Source organism: Pongo abelii, chromosome 5 (assembly GCF_028885655.2).
Source record: "Pongo abelii isolate AG06213 chromosome 5, NHGRI_mPonAbe1-v2.0_pri, whole genome shotgun sequence".
Classification (NCBI taxonomy): Eukaryota; Metazoa; Chordata; class Mammalia; order Primates; family Hominidae; genus Pongo; species Pongo abelii.
In genome coordinates, this window is record NC_071990.2 from 55,136,078 (window position 1) to 55,153,153 (window position 17,076).

The 17,076-nt window shown below is 36.7% G+C and overlaps 1 long non-coding RNA gene and 1 pseudogene across 1 annotated transcript in view; one reads left to right on the top strand and one right to left on the bottom strand.

Annotated features, from left to right (window-relative positions):
- The window catches only part of LOC134761525 (uncharacterized), a 132,728-nt gene extending 122,692 nt beyond the window's left edge, over positions 1 to 10,036 (top strand). Inside the window, exons 3-4 of the long non-coding RNA XR_010140227.1 lie at positions 4,335 to 4,387; positions 9,569 to 10,036. This is a non-coding gene — a long non-coding RNA (uncharacterized LOC134761525). The remainder of the gene's footprint in view (positions 1 to 4,334; positions 4,388 to 9,568) is intronic.
- On the bottom strand, positions 3,746 to 4,402 carry LOC100460253 (large ribosomal subunit protein uL16-like; annotated as a pseudogene).
- Positions 10,037 to 17,076: the final 7,040 nt, after the last annotated feature.

The following is a 17,076-nucleotide window of genomic DNA, read 5'->3' on the forward strand; positions in this document are numbered from 1 at the left end:
TAGTTTAGAATTAAATAGCATATTAGCTAAAATCAGATGTGATAATTAAAACTTGAAAAGTGGCTTAAGATAGAGAAGAAATGCAGTGTATCCAAGAGAGGAAAAAAACTTAGTTGGAGGAATCCCTAAGCAGAGTATAGAGACTGGTTTGCCTTTACGGGCTTTGGGAGAGCAGTTTCCACTTGATGTAAAGTGAACTCAAATATCTGCGCACGTGCTCTCTCTCTCTCCACACACATACACGCATGCACATGTGCACGCACACACACACTTCAATTCTAGCACAAAATATTAATGACCTTGGTGAATGTGTGTCTTGAGAAGCAGCCAGCTGGATACAGAAGAGTGAAACACAGTGTGAATGAAAGACATTGAATAATGCTTTGAACCTGTGCCCAGTAAATTGAGCAATGAGTGACTATATTTTTATAGATCATCTAATCTCTATTCTATAAATTATTTTGCAATCTATAATAATAGGCTAAGTGTGTGCTCTGTTCTGTGGTGGTTAGGTAAGAGAAGATATAATCCCAAGACACTAAATGGGAGATACATTATGAATAATTAATATTTCTAACAATATTTTGGGATTATCAGCTTGTTGGAAGATTAGTATGAATTATCATAATTTCTAACTTTATGAAGAGTTCAGAAAGTGTTAGTTCTGAAATTAATAGACTTATAAACATTCCTAACACCCATAGCATTTTTCTATCGATGTTTTCTATGTTTGCATAGATTTTCATGATTTTAAAATGCTTTTATAATCAAACTCTTGAGAGAACAAATTAGCCCTGACATTTCAAACTTGTATAGCAGAAATTTCCTGAGAAAACCAATGATGGGAAATTTCATGGGAAGTCATGAAGGAGACTTTTAGGGACTCATATAGTAAAATCACATTGGACCTAAAGTCTTCCAAACAAACCCTTTCTTCATTCCAGTGATCTCAGAGTTGTGATTTATCCAACATTTGGAGGTAATGGCCTCCTTTTCTTCCAATTTCTACTCTCACTATTCCCCCATCCCTGATTATATGCTTCCCTCTTGATTTTCTAGTATATACTCTGAAGAATATAGTGGACCATAGGTTTTGATGAGGCGTCAAGTAAAAGAGGACCCTTAAACATACTTGGTGGAAGTATAAATTGATACTATTCGGTTGGTGCAAAAGTAATCACAATTTTTTGCCATTGAAAGTAACCACTATTACTTTTGCACAAACCTAATATATTTCTGAAAGACAATGTGTCAGTACCTATTGAAAATCTTATTTATTTATTTATTTGAAACAAGGTCTCACTCTTGTTCATCCAGGCTGGAGTGTAGTGGTGCAATCATGGCTCACTACAGCCTCTGCCTCCTAGGGTCAAGTGATCCTCCCACCTCAGTCTTCCAAGTAGCTAGGACCACAGGTGTGTACCACCACACTTGGCTAGTTTTTAACACTTTTTTTTGTAGAGATGGAGTCTCTTCATGTTTCCCAGGCTGGTCCTGAATTCCTAGGCTCAAGTGATCCTCCTGTCTCGGCCTCCCTATGTGCTGGGATTACAGACATGAGCCACCATGGCCGGCCAAGAGGTTTTTATATGTTGACCCAGGAATTGGTATTCTGAGAATTTATCCCAAAGACACAGAAATATGGACATAGTATAGCTACAATGGTGTTCATCACAAAATTGCTTCTAAAGCTAAATATTGGAAAGCAGCCTAAATTTCTAATACAGGACAAATTAGAAAATAAAGAAGAAACCATGGTACATTCATACAATTCATACCAGGTAGTCATTAAAATTTTGTTGTGGTATAATATTTAATAAAATGCAAAGATACTTAAGATATTATAGTAAAAAATTCAGCTCAAAAATAATATGGTTCAGTGGCTCCTTAAAAAAACTGTACATATGAAAGACACGAATATAGACAGGAATATTCTTAGAAGGAAATACGGCAAAATAAGTATAGAGTTCTCCAAAGTGGTGTGTTATATCATTTTTAAGTTTTCTCCATGTTAACTATCAGAATTTTCCAAATTCTTTATGAATAATGAAAACTGTAAATCGGGCATATAAAAGTGAGTATTGAAAAGGAATATAATAGAAAACCAATTTAGAAATGATAACTTTGACAATACCAACCAACATTTCAACTAACAAGTTCTTTGAGGTTTATTTATTGTAGGTGCAGAGACAATGTTTTTCCATAGAAATACTATAACAGGTATTCATCAGTTCACTGAAGCAGGCTGACAATAAGATCTTATAAATATTATCAAGGTAGCAAAGCCATGACCAAACAAGTATGCTCACTCTTGATTGCTGATGACAATGGTGGAGATATTGAAGAGTTTGGTGAGGGTCTGGTGTAGATAAAATATGGAGTGTTATTTTTTTTAGCAAATGATACATATGGCTTCAATAGCAGCTACCTATACTATAAATAAGGAATATTTGAGTACTACATTTATCAGCAATTACATACATTTTAGTTAAATGAAAAGATAGCTCTTAAATATTGTTTTATTTATAATAAACTGCAAAACAAAACAGCATACAGTAAGACTAAATTAATATTTTATTCTTAAGAAAAAATGGAATTTTCTTTTTACCAAGTTTCTCAATTGTGATTCACATGTATTCAAACTAATTTAAAAATGACTTTTGATTATATTGCTATATTCAACCCATTACTGAAAACAGTTAAGTCCATTCAAGTTAAATTAATAATGAGATGTCATATTTAAGATTTATCCTTCAGAATACCCATAAAAATAAGATTGTTATATGATCTAACCACTAAAAGGTTGATAAATAAAATATAAACATAAGAGTAAGATATTATTAGAAACCAAAAATTGATTTAAAAGATTTCTTATCATTAACATCAAAGATAATATTTCTAAACATTAAGAAATTTTTATGGTTCTAAAAATAAGATTGACCCTCTTTCATTTGCATTCTAACTTTTGTAATATGTGTGACACATTGCTGCAAACAAGTCTGTCTGCTCAGAATAATCAGGAATGAATAATTCATCACAGATGCTGCAGATGTTGAGGACATCCTCTATTGTGCCCACCCTTTAACAAAAATAAACTCCAAAGCTGTTTGACTTGCTTCCAGTTCCTTCCAAGCAGAGCCCAGCGAGAAACTGCCATTGATTTTTTTTTAGAGCGAGTTGTGGAGACGGATCAATGCCAAGAAGAATAAAAACTGATTTCACCTTGAAGAATTCAGAAAGTGTTAGTTCTGAAATTAATAGACTTATAAACATTCCTAACACCCATAGGCATTTTTCTTACTAATATGCTACTCATTGTATAAAGCCAACTCTGTAATAGTAATGGGAATACTTCTTTTTCCAGCCAAGGCTTAAGAGTAAAGTTCCTGCTTACTCTTTCTGAAATTCTTACAGTTATCTATCCCAGCTGCTTTGCTTGATTCTGTTTCTGCTGTTGATTTACTTTTGGGCTCAGTATTAACATGTATAATAGGGTTTTGGCTTTTCTTTTATCCCAGGCACTCTAACATAAAACACTAACATAGGACATTTATGGGATAGGTGTTAGTTCACCCTTATCTAAAAGTCTGGAGACTTTTAGGTTTAAGGAAATCACAAGCCCAGCTTCACGAGGCTATTAAATGGTAGATCCATATTTGCTTAAATTTAAGTCTTACTTACTATTTATTTATAGGAAGTAACATTTATTGGTAGGCAGAAAGAGGAGGGGGCACAGTGGAAAGTCTCATGAATGTAGCATCTGCCACTGGTCCAGGAGGCCACAGTTGAGGATGTATTAGGGTGGTGCAAAAGAAATTACTTTTAATGGCAAAACCCACAATTACATTTGACCCTACAGCCATCTGGGATGAGCTGCTTCTCAGCCACCATGCCTTCAAATTAATCTAACTTAAACTTGGTAAAGCCCCACTTCTTTGAGATGTGAATCACCTGCTGGTGAGGTAACTTGAACTTGGCGCTGCATGAGGCTTCAGTCACATGCTCCTTGTTCTGCAGTTTGGTGTGAATGGACATGTGAATTGGCTCATGTGAACCCTGGCCACAGTGCCCTGTGGCTTTCCAAAGGCATCTTCCCTACCCATCTGGAGCCTGTCACCTCTAGCACAGGACAACATCTTGCTGTTATGGATGACTTGGAAGGGGTGGAACCACACTTGGATATGAAAGCAAATTTTGCTGCAAGTTTTTATCATGTATCTGTTGGCCCAAATGTGGGCATCCTCCAGGGCTTCAGAGAAGAACTGCTCATATTCATCTGACGCCATGTGGCCTCAGAGTGTAAACTCATCCATTTTTGCTTTCTTCTGTCCCAGGTCAAAATGTGAATCTTGGCATCAGGAACACCTCTGCAGAAGCCAGACTTTGGGTATGTTTTGTTTTTACAATATCAGTAATACCTAGTGGGGTGTTCCATGGAGATACCAGAATTTTAAGTGGCATGCTAAATGAAAAGTGAGGAAGTCTTATTTAATGTACACTTTTTAATTTTATTTGTGGCATCAATATATTTTATACACTTGAATTTACATAGTATATAAAATAAGCCTTTTTGGGTATCATCTCTTTCTACCAATCCGCCAAATAGCAGAGGTATAGGTTGATTCAGTTAAGAATAGAATAACCTTGGTTAATAGGTGGTTGGCTGGTATCATAGATTTGTATATTTCTCATGATGCCAGTATTTCTCTATTTTTTATTAACTACAATAATTAGAAAATACAGATTTTTGAGAAAATCCTAATTACTCTATGGATAAAGCTTGAAGTAGCATCCTCTAAATAATGTAAACATAAACAAATTATTTGAAGTCCATTATTTAAGCAAGAATATCTCCTTTTAAAAATTATTAGTTTTCATTATTATTTTTAGAGAGAGGATTTTGTTCTGTTGCCCAGGCTGGAGTGCAGTGGTGCGATCATAGCTCGCTGTAACCTCAAACTCCTGGGTTTAAGAAATCCTCCTGCCCCAGCCTCCTGAGTAACTAGGACTGCAACAGGTGGACTCATGCATTCCTTTTGCCTGGCTTCCCAAAGTGCTGGGATTGCAGACGTGAGCCACCTTACCCAGCCCGCTTTTTAAAAAATTGATTTTATCTTTAGAGTAGTTTTAGGTTTACAGCAAAATTGAGCAGAAGGTAAAGAAATTTTCTGTATAACCCCTGCCTTGACATATAAGCAGTCTTTTCCATTACAGCATCAACATCCCCCATCAGAGTGGCACATTTATTACAACTGATGAACCTACACTGACACATCTTTGTTACCAAATCATAATTTATATTAATTAGGGTTAACTTTAGTGTTGTACATTCTATGGGTTTAGGAAAATGTATAAGGACAGGAATTCACCATTATAATATTATACAGAGTAATTTCACTGCTCTAAAAATGTTCTGTGTTCCACCTATTCATTCCTTCCACCCGCCTAGCCACTGGCAACCACTAATCTTTTTACTATCTTTATAGTCTTGCCTTTTCCAAAATGTCACATAGTTGGAATCATAGAGTATGTAGCCCTTTCCTACTGGCTTCTTTTACTTAGCAATATGCATTCATTTCTTTCATGTCTTTTCATGGCTTGATAACTCATTTTCTTTCAGTGTTGAATCACATTCCATTGTCTTTATGGGCCACACTTTACTTATCCTTTAATCTACTGAAAGATATCTTGGTTGCTTCCATGTTTTAGCAACTATGAAAAAAGCTGTTAGAAACGTTCATGTGTAGGTTTTTGTGTGGACATATGTTTTCAACTCTTTTGAGTAAATATTTCTAAGTATTGAGAAATTATTGCATAATTTCTTAATAATAATTAGCAAGGAGCATGATTGCGGGGTCATATGGTTAAGAGTATATTTAGTTTTGTAAGAAGCTGCCAAACTGTCTTCCAAAGTGGCTGTACCATTTGCATACTCACCAGCGGTAAATGAGAGTTCTTGCTGCTCCACATCGTCACCAGCATTGGTGGTGTCAGTTTTTTGGATTTTGGTCTTTCTAATAGATATCTCATTGGTTATTTAATTTGCAGTTTTCTGATGACATATGATGTAGAGCATCTTTTAATGTGCTTATTTGCCATCTGTATATTTTCTTTGGTGAGGTGGGTGTCTGTTCAGATCTTGTGCCCTTTTCTGTTTGTTTGTTTTTTTCTGTCTCTCTCTCTCTCTCTCTCTATATATATATATATATATGTATATATATATATAGTTCTGCACATATGTGCAGAACGTGCAGTTTTGGTACGTAGGTATATGTGTACCATGGTGGTTTGCTGCACCTATTGACCCATTATCTAAGTTCCTCCCATTTCCCTCCAGCCCCCAACAGGCCCCAGTATGTGTCATTCCCTTCCTTGTGTCCATGTGTTCTCATTGTTCAACTCCCACTTATGAGTGAGAATATGCAGTGTTTGGTTTTCTGTTCCTGTGTTAGTTTCCTGAGGATGATGGCTTCCAGCTCCTTCTATGTCCCTGCAAAGAACATGATCTCATTCCTTTTTATGGCTGCATAGTATTCCATGGGGTACATGTACCACATTTTCTTTATCCAGTCTATAATTGATGGGCATTGGGGTTGGTTCCATGTCTTTGCTATTGTAAATAGTGCTGCAATAAACATACGTGTGCATGTGACTTTATAGTAGAATGATTTATATTCCTTTGGGTATATGCCCAGTGATGAGATTGCTGGGTCAAATGGTATTTCTGGTTCTAGATCCTCGAGGAATCACCACACTGTCTTCCACAATGGTTGAACTAATTTACATTCCCACCAGCAGTGTAAAAAGCATTCCTATTCTCCACAGCCTTGCCAGCATCTATTGTTTCCTGACTTTTTAATAATTGCTATTCTGACTGGCATGAGATGGTGTCTCATTGTGGTTTTGATTTGCATTTCTCTGATGATCAGTGGTGTTGAGCTTTTTTTCATGTGTTTGTTGGCTGCATAAATGTCTTCTTTTGAGAAGTGTCTGTTCATATACTTTGCCTGCTTTTTTATGGGGTTGTTTATTTTTTTCTTGTAAATTTAAGTTCCTTGTAGATTCTGGATATTACACCTCTGTCAGATGGGCAGACTGCAAAAATTTTCTCCCATTCTGTAGGTTGCCTGTTCACTCTGATGACAGTTTCTTTGGCTGTATAGAAGCTCTTTAGTTTAATTAGATCCCATTTGTCAATTTGGCTTTTGTTGCAATTGCTTTTGGCATTTTCATTATGAAGTCTCTGCCCATGCCTACATCCTGAATGGTATTGCCTAGGTTTTCTTCTAGACCAGTGGAACAGAACAGAGACCTCAGAAATATCCTCACACATCTACAATGAACTGATCTTGAACAAATCTCACAAAAACAATCAATGGAGAAAGGATTTTATATTCAATAAATGGTGCTGGGAAAACTGGCTAGCTATATGCAGAAAACTGAAACTGGACCCCTTTCTTATACCTTATACAAAAATTAACTCAAGATGAATTAAAGACTTAAATGTAAAACCCAATTATAAAACTTTTGCCCATTTCTTAAGTAGGTTCTTTGTTTTCTTATTGTTGAGTTTAAGTGTTCTTGGATATTTTGGATAACAGTCCTTTATCAGATATAGCTTCTGAAAATATTTTCTCCCAGTCTATAGCTTGTTTTTTCATTCTCTTGACAGTGTATATTTCATAGAACATAAATTTTTAATTTTACTAAAGTTTAACTTTTTTCATGGATCATGCGTTTGGTGTTGTATCTAAAAAGTCATCTTCATACCCAAAGTTATCTATATTTTCTCCTATATTATCATCTAGGGGTTTTATAGGTTTACATTTTTATGTTTAGGTCTGTGATCCATTTTAAGTTAGTTTTTGTAAAAGGTGGAAAGTCTGTGTCTAAATTTACTTTTAAATATGATTGTCCAGTTGTCCCAGCACCATTTGTTGAAAAAAAAAACAAACTATCTTTGCTATGTCATTGGCAAAGATCAGTTGATTGTGTTTATATGGGTCTATTTCTGTGTTTTCTACTTTGCTCCATTGGTCTATTTGTCTATTCGTCTATTCTTTAGCCAATATCACACTGTCATTATCACTAGAACTTCATAATAAGTTTTGAAGTTGGGTAGTGCCAATTCACTAGGTTTGTTCTTCTCCTTCAATAGTGTGTTAGCTAATCTGGGTCTTTTGCCTCTCCATATAAATTTTAGAACCAGTTTGTCAATATCCCCAAAATAACTGCTGGGATTTTGATCGAGATTGCATTGAATCTATAAATCAAGTTGGGAAGAACTGACATTTTGACAATACTGAGTCTTCATACCCATGAACATGGACTATCTCTCCATTCATTTAGTTCAGTTTTCTGCATGTAGATCTTGTATGTATTTTGTAAGATTTATACCTAAGTATTTTACTTTTGTGCATACTAATGTAAATAATATTGTATTTTGAATTTAAAATCCCACTTGTTCATTGCCGGTATACATAAAAGTGATTGACTTTTGTTTATTAACCTTGTATCCTACAACCTATTTTAACTGTTTGTTATTTCCAGGAGTTTTTCTGGTCAATTCTTTTAGATTTTCTACATAGACAATAATATCATGTGTGAACAAAGACAGTTTTATTTTTTTCCCCAATCTGTATACCTTTTATTTTCTTTCCTTTTCTATTTCATTAACTATCACTTTTAGTACAGTGTTGAAAGGAGTAATGAGAGGAAACATCCTTGCCTTTTTCCTGATCTTGTGGGAAAGATCCAAGTTTCTTACCATTAAGTATGATGTTAGCTGTATATTTTTTGTAGATACTCTGTATCAATTTCAGGAAGTTCCCCTCCGTTCCTAGTTTAATGAGAGTTTTTTTTCTTTTTTATTATAAAAGTCATGAATGGGTGTTGAAAATATTATTTTAACAATTCTCTTTTCTCAAGACTTCAGTAGAAATGTTCAGACCTTAGCAACTAAAGTGTAGTCCACAAACCAGCACCATCAGCATCACCTGGAAGCCCATGAAAAAATGCAGAATCTCAAGCTTTACCTCAGACCTACTCAATCAGACCTGCATTTTAATAAAATGCTACAGGTGATTAATATGCATATTACAGTATGAGGAGCAGTGGCCTTGGTCATTTTCTTAATCTTACTGTCTAGATTGTTAGTCCCCTTTCTTTATCCTCTGCTGTTTCAGTGGAAGGATCATTGACATGGAGCCATACTGACATTGAATTAGGAACCCAGCACTTGCCAATTACATAAGCTTTAACAATTAACTCATTTTTTCCAAGCCATGATGCCTCCCTTGTAGAATTAGAACAATACCTATGTTTCACAATTATTGGGTGAATTAAATGGTGTGATGTATGTAAAAATTCAATATAGTTAGTATTTGACAAATGTTACTTTCCTTTCTATCTGTCCGTCATGTGTCTTATGCTAGAAAGACATTGTTTTATAAAGGTTTTGACTCTTTCAAGACAATCTTTTATTCTTCCTTGTCCTTCTCTCCTAATTTTAGTTTACTAGTCTTTCCTTGTATGGCGTTTTGTGTATACTTCTTCTTTTGTTATGCAGGGTTTTGCATCGTGTTTCCCTACCTATTCCAGCCTCCAAAAGTAGACAGCTCTGAACACACTCCGATCTTTTCTGCTTCCGAATTTTCTCCAAATCTTGGCAAGACTGCTTAACACAACCTGCAGCATAGCCTGGGACTACAGGGAAGTTAATATCTGAAGGGGTAATGCTCATGGGGTATGGGAGTCAATGGGCTAAGTATTCTTGTCTTCTGTACTTTAGAGGAACAATATACATGCATTCTACACATTTTGTCAGAGTCATAAATGAGATTGCCTCATTATGTACCACAGTAACCAGCTCTGTAGCTTTCCTTCTTTCCTTTCTTGTCTGACTCTACTCACTCACCTTGGTTGCTGGAATCACTTTCCATTAAACTATCTACATCCAAGTCCTTGCTTCGTGCTCTGCAGTTAGGAAGATCTAAACTAAAATAAATCATGTGGTTTTTTTGCTCTCAGCATATACAGAAAGGGGAATACTTGTCCATCAAAGTATTTGTGTTGGCTCTACCGTAATACAAAAGTGTGATTTGGAAAGGCTGCTCAGCCAGGGATTAAATTTCATAGCACTTTCCTCAACTTGCATGTAGGTGAAGCCAAGAGGATTAAACTCAAGAGGGTTAAAAAAGTTTGCAGCCAGGTTCAGTGGCTCATGCCTGTAATCCTAGCACTTTGGAGGCCAAGGCGGGTGAATTGTCTGAGCTCAGGAGTTTGAGACCAGCCTGGGGAACACAGTGAAACCCAGTCTCTACTAAAATACAAAAGAAATTAGCTGGGCGTGGTGGCATGCACCTGCAGTCCCAGATACTCCGGAGGCTGAGGCAGGATAATTGCTTTAACCCAGGAGGTAGAGGTTGCAGTGAGCCAAGATGCCACCACTGCACTCCAGCGTGGGCAACAGAGCAAGACTCTGTCTCCACACACACAACAATAACACCAACAACAACAAAAAAAACGAAAGAAAGAAAGAAGGTTTGCTTTCTCTACACTTTTGTTTTAACCATTTCTTCTGAATTTTTACACATAAGCATAAACTCATGCCTGTAATCCCAGCACTTTAAGAGGCCAAGGCAGGAAGATCACTTGAGGCCAAGAGTTCAAGACCAGCCTGGTTAGCATGGTGAGACTCCGTCTTAAAAACAAAACAAAACAAAATAAGCATAGAGAACTTGTAAACTGTGTGGTAAACATGACAGAGTCACAAAAGGCAAGGAAAGAACACCATTGGGAGAGGAGCTAGCTGCCTGTTAGGTACAGCTGTTCTGAATGTTCCATTATTAAGAAATAAACATTTATTATGTTTAAAGCAGTATACATCTGGGAATTTGGGTCTGTTTATTACAACAGCTGTCATTATTCTGATTTGGTCATTAACATATTTTTATGCTCCAAACCATTTATAACTGCTTTAGTGGATGCTTATCACTAAGGGTACTCTATCCACTCACTTTTCATAGTACTCCACACAGTGCTCTTTGCCGGATCTGTTATTTGCTTAAGAGTGATAATTGTGTGGAATAGTTTCAAATTTCTGTTTTTACCAAAGCTAAACAAAGTCTTCTTCATTTCAACTAAAAAGAATAGGCTTTGTGACAGAGTTACCAGGAGCTCCACTTGACATCAGAAAAAATGAGCCTTGATCCCTCCATTCATTCATGATGCTTTATTCTGTAAATAGAAATTGAGAATCTCTTGTATGCCAAGTATTATACTATGCTCTGAACTCAAAAAATAAATAAGACATGGTTGGGTGTGGTGGCTCATGCTTGTAATCCCAGTGCTTTGGGAGACCAAAATAGGAGAATCACTTGAGTCCAGGAGTTCAAAACCAGCCTGAACAGCATAGTGAGACCTGTCTCTACAATCAATCAGTCAATCAACCAATCAATGTTGCTGGAAATGATAGTGTCCATCTGTAGTCCCAGATACTTCGGAGGCTGACTGAGAGGGTGGCTTGAACCCAGAAAATCGAAGCTGCAGTGAGTTGTGATCATTCCACTGCACTCTATCCTAGGTGACAGAGCAAGCCTTGGTCTAAAAAAAAAATTAAATTAAAATTAATTAAAAAATAAGACATGGTCCTTCCCTCAGAGAGCCTAAAACCTAGTGTTTAAAGAGAACAATTATAACAGAGAGTTCTGGGGAGCCAGCACTATGAGTTGTCTAGTCAAAATGACTGAGTGTTATTTTTGGCTCCCTGATGTATTCACAGAGTGATTTTAGTAAATTTATGTCTTTTCTGTGCCTTTTTGTTTAATTGTAAAAGGGAGATAATGTCCCTTTTACATTTTGTGAGGACTGACTCAGAGTTTGTAGAGTTCTTAGAATAGTTCTTAGTAACTTGCTACATATCAATAAATGTTAGCTTATTATTAAATATTGGGGCCAATATACATGCAGGACCAGATCATATAGGGTAGTGCACATCAAACATTAGGGTTTATATGAGTTACCTGGAAATCTTATCAAAGTTCAAATTTTTACTTAGTATGTCTGTAGTAGGACCCGAGATTCTACATTTCTAGCAAGCCCCAGGTGATGCTGAAGCTTCTGGTCTTGAGAGCACATTTTGTGTAGCAAAGACAGTGCTGCCCAATAAAACTTTGTGTGATGGTAAAATGTTTATATCTGCTCTTCTAATATGGCATCTTCTAACCACATGTGGTAACTGAAATGTGGCTAGTGCAACAGAGGAACTAATTTTTAAAAAAATGTATTCAATGTTAATAAACATAAATTTAATTGGACATATGAGGCTAGTAGCTACTTGTATTCAACCCCACGGTTCTAGACCAGTAGCTTTTAGGACTGGTCACATGTTCAAGCAAGGATCAGTAACCCAGAATAATACTCAAGATTGGGTTACATCATCAACATAATGAAAATATCTCTAGAAGTTTGAAATTGGATTGAAGACTACGAGGATAACTATTGTTCTTTAGAGGTTCCATTTACACTAGTTTTGCTTTAATAGAAGACAAGGTTAAAACTGGCTATATTCAATGTCAAACTATATCAGTTCAGCTCAAGGTAATTGAAAACCCAAACTGATGTGGCTTGAACACCACTCATCTCAAATAACAAGCATTTTAGAAGCTGACAAGTGATGATGCTTGGTCCAACTGCTCAGTGGCCAGGTACTATGTTTTCTTCTCCAACATTCCTAGCCTGTTAGCTATTGTCTTTAACCTTCTAAGATTCATGGCCCAAGAACACTGAATATGTTTGTGGTGTACATATTCAAGAGAAGGTTGAGAGGGCCAATCAACCCGCATGTGTACTCTTTTATCATACTACAAATATCTTATTATCTCAGAAGGTTGAAAAAAAAATACTTAGCTGGGTACATCGCCATCCCAAACAAAACAAAAATTTTGGTGGCAAGTTAGAAGATAAAATAGATAATGGTTAGATAGCCAACAATGTCTGACACACAAACCTAATTATGATTCACATGTGAAGAAAAAGAAATACATTTTTCCAAATAAGCAAAACCTCAGTAAGGTACATCAATCATTCATATTCAATATGAATTTAAAATATAAACTCATGAATAATAAAATTATGACACAAAAGAACTGGCAGTGAGCACTGACTCCGTTTGAATGATAGATATAAATAAATGAAATTATTATGGTTATTATATTGAATACAAATGCTAAATTTTGTTGTGAAAAGCCTCATGATATCAAATGATAATCACTATTAATATAATGGGGATAAAATTACAACCAGTTAATGTCAGAATATTGGTTGAGTGGTAGGCAGGAGAAATGTAGCTTGCTATTATGTTATGGTGAGAAATGTAGTTTATGTATTTAAGTAATTATTTTAAAGGAATAAAAGTAAATACAAGTAGAATTTAAACAGATTATGTACCTTCGAGATTACTGCAGGGACTGAGGGGTCTAATTTCAGAGATCAAGAAAATGAATCCAATTTTTAAAAAATAAATTAAACAAGACAAAAAGAAATCAAGGAAGCATTTAGCAAAATGTTTGAAATAGAATGATAATATGCCAAGTATATCTGTTACAGCAATAAATATAAAAGGAAAATGGCCACTGGAAAAAAACTCAGTTGAGTTTAAAAATGAAAACTCTATTGTATGTTATATGTAATAATCATATCACACAGAAAATTATTTAAATATGTGGACAATAAAAGAATAAGCAGAGAAATGCCTAGCAAACCTACACACAAAATAAGAAATAATACTGGTAAAATAATTTATAATATATAATAATATATAATATATACTATAATAAAGTATTAACTAGCATAAAGCTATTTTATAATTCTGAGATGACTTTGCAAACATTACAATAACACTGAAGATTTATGTGTCGTTTAGCATCACACTGAAATATAGATGAAAAACTACTAGAAATACAAGGAACTGTCCTTGCATCCCAGGAATAAACCCCACTTGATCATGGTGGATGATCCTGTTAATGCATTGAATTTAGTTTGCTAGTATTTTGTTGAGAATTTTTGCATCTATATTGAATAAGGATATGGGCCTGTAATTTTCTTTTCTTGTAATGTCCTTGCCTGGCTTTGGTATGAGGGCAATGCTGGTCTCATAAAAAAACAAGTTTGAAAATATTCTCTCCTCTTTGATCTTTTATGAAAGTGATTGAGGAAGATTGATATTAGTTATTCCTTATATGTTTGGTAGAAGTCAGCAATGAAGCCATCACATCCTAGGCTTTTCTTTAATGTGAGACGTTTATTAATATTACTAATTCAGTCTCCTTACTTGTCATTGGTCTGTTCAGATTTTCCTATGTCTTCATAATGCTAGGTAGGGCATATTTATCTAAGAATTTATCCTTTTCTTCTGGGTTATCCAGTCTGTTGGCATATAATTGTACATAGCAGTCTCTTATGGTCCTTTGTATTTCTTGGTACAAGCTTTCTTTTTCATTTTTTATTTTATTTATTTGTCTTCCCTCTTGACAACATTTTTAAAGGACCACAGTTCACATTTTCTGCTCTGTACTATCCCATCAAATGTTGAGCCCAGACAAATTCTGTTGAGACTATTTCCAACCTTTTAAGCATTTCAACTATTGTGTATGTTTATAATGCTATTTACACTTTTATAATTTCAAGTAAAACAAGGAATATTTTCTTTTGTTTGTTGAGTACTAAATAACACTAAGAAAACATCTAATGAAGGGATGGAACAATCGTAGCAGGGCACTATCTATCTAAATACATACTTGATTTGTATGTAAGTTATTGCTGTGGTCAAAGATGCCTGGGAAATACTGGCATGAACAGATTTCCTTACTGTAGAACCACTTAGAGATCTAAAATATTTTAACAGGTGTGGGGAATCCTCAACAGAGGGCTTTTATTGCTTGTCCTCATCACAAAACTTAAAAAATAATTTTTTAAAAAAGCAAGATCTTTTTTCCCCCTTAGATTTGCTGTGGCCTGGCTTTTCACTGAATAAGTGTTGAAAAATTATATACCAGGAATAAAAAGCCTGGAATACCTGGTGAATTCGTATCTCAGCTAATTTGGTGTAACTTTAAGAGGACACAAGCAGATAAACAAATAAAAAGAAATAATGTCTTTAGGCAAGAAAAATACTCTTCAGTTCTTTACAGCCTTGACTGCTCTTGTTTACATAATACTTAGCCTTTTCACAAATTTGTTACCTAATTTGCTCTGAAATATGTGAATTTATAATTCTGACTAAAAATAAACATCATGGTTGATTAAAATGAAATATGATGCATGCTATTATCAAATGAAATACATAAAAGAACAGCTCATTATGACCTAATGGGTTTCATCCCAAGAATGTATACTATAGTTCAAAATTGGAAATTGTACTAATAAAACGCATTTGCACTGTGTTTTTAAGAGAAGAAAATTACTTCAATAGCCCTCAAAAAACTTTGGATAAAATTTAACACCTAAAAAAACCCCTAAATAAACCCATGATTAAAATACAAATAAAAAGATGCATGCCATGGGTTGTGGGGGCCAGGGCCAAGGCTGCTGACTAGAAGCAGCACCGTTTTGGGGCTTCCACCGAAAAAAACCATAATAAGCATGTGAAGCCTTCACCAGCAACCAGGGTATCCAGGTTCTCTCATCAAAATTGACTATAAGGCTGGTATGACCCACAGAGAGAAGGAAGAACAGTGTGGTGTGGCAACCCACCTGAGAGCGACACAGGGAAGGGGAACCCCCTCCTGACAGCCAAGGGAGGCAGTGACTTAGCACACTACCCACCTGAGAGCGACACAGGGAAGGGGAACCCCCTCCCGACAGCCAAGGGAGGCAGTGACTGAGCACACTACCCAGCCAGGGAAACCGTGCTTTACGGAACTGTGCAACCCATGGATCAGAAGATCCCACTCATAAACCCACACCAACAGGGCCTGGAATCCCAATCCCAGAATGTCCAGATTCTTACTGACTCTCAGCTGGAATCTGCTTAAGCCTACCAAACTCCCCAGGGGGAGGGGTGACTAGCACCTGCTGCCCCTGTCTGCTGTCTAAGCCTTTTGAGCTCCTTGGGGGAGGGACAGCAGCCAGCACTGGGACTAGCAACTGCCTGATACACTAAGCTTCCCGGGCAGGGGAAGGGTGGCACCCATTTCTGTAACCCTAGGCTGCACTTTTCCAATGCTGGAGCCAGGGAGGCTGGACTGCTTGGTCCCAAGACTTTTCCCCACAGCTCAATGCACTGGCTGTGGCAGTCTGCAGCCAGAGTGCCTCTTCAGGTCTAACCCTGACCCATCCTTCCTCAGTGGGTGGGGCTTCCCTGAAGGATCTCCAATAACTCCAGCCAGAGGCTCAGAGACAGAATTCGGATCTCCCTGGGCCTGAGCCCATTGGGGAGGGGTGGCCACAGTCTCTGCAGACCAGCAGACTTAGCCTCTCCTCCTGGTATTTCTGAGAAATCCAGGCAGCCCAGAGGAGTGGTTTTCCTCTGAGCAAAACACACTCTCTTCACCAAGGGACAAAGTGCTTCCTTAAATGGGTCCTGCTCTTCATGCCACCCAACTGAGTGAGACCCCCAACAGGGATAGTCAGACACTCTCTACAGAAGCAATCCTACTGGCATTAGGTTGGTGCCCCTTGAGGTCTGAGGTCCCAGAAGAAGTAGCAGGTACCCATCTTTGCTGTTCTCTAGCCTCCTTGAGTGACATCTCCAGGCACGGGAGCAAATCAGATGAATAAGACCTGAAGTGAACCCCCAGCAAACTGCAGCAGCCCTACAGAAGAGGGACCTATTGAAAGAAAAACAGACAAGCAGAAAACATCAGCAACAGCATCAACAACAACAAAAGCCCCCACAAAAACCCCATCCAAGGGTCAGCAGCTTCAAAGACCAAGACTAGACAAACTCATGAAGACAAGAGAGAATCAATGAAAAAATGCTGAAAACCTAAAAGGCCAGAGTGCCTGTTCTCCTCCATATGATCACCATGTCTCTTCATCAAGGGCACAGAACAGAACGGAGAATTAGATGAGTTG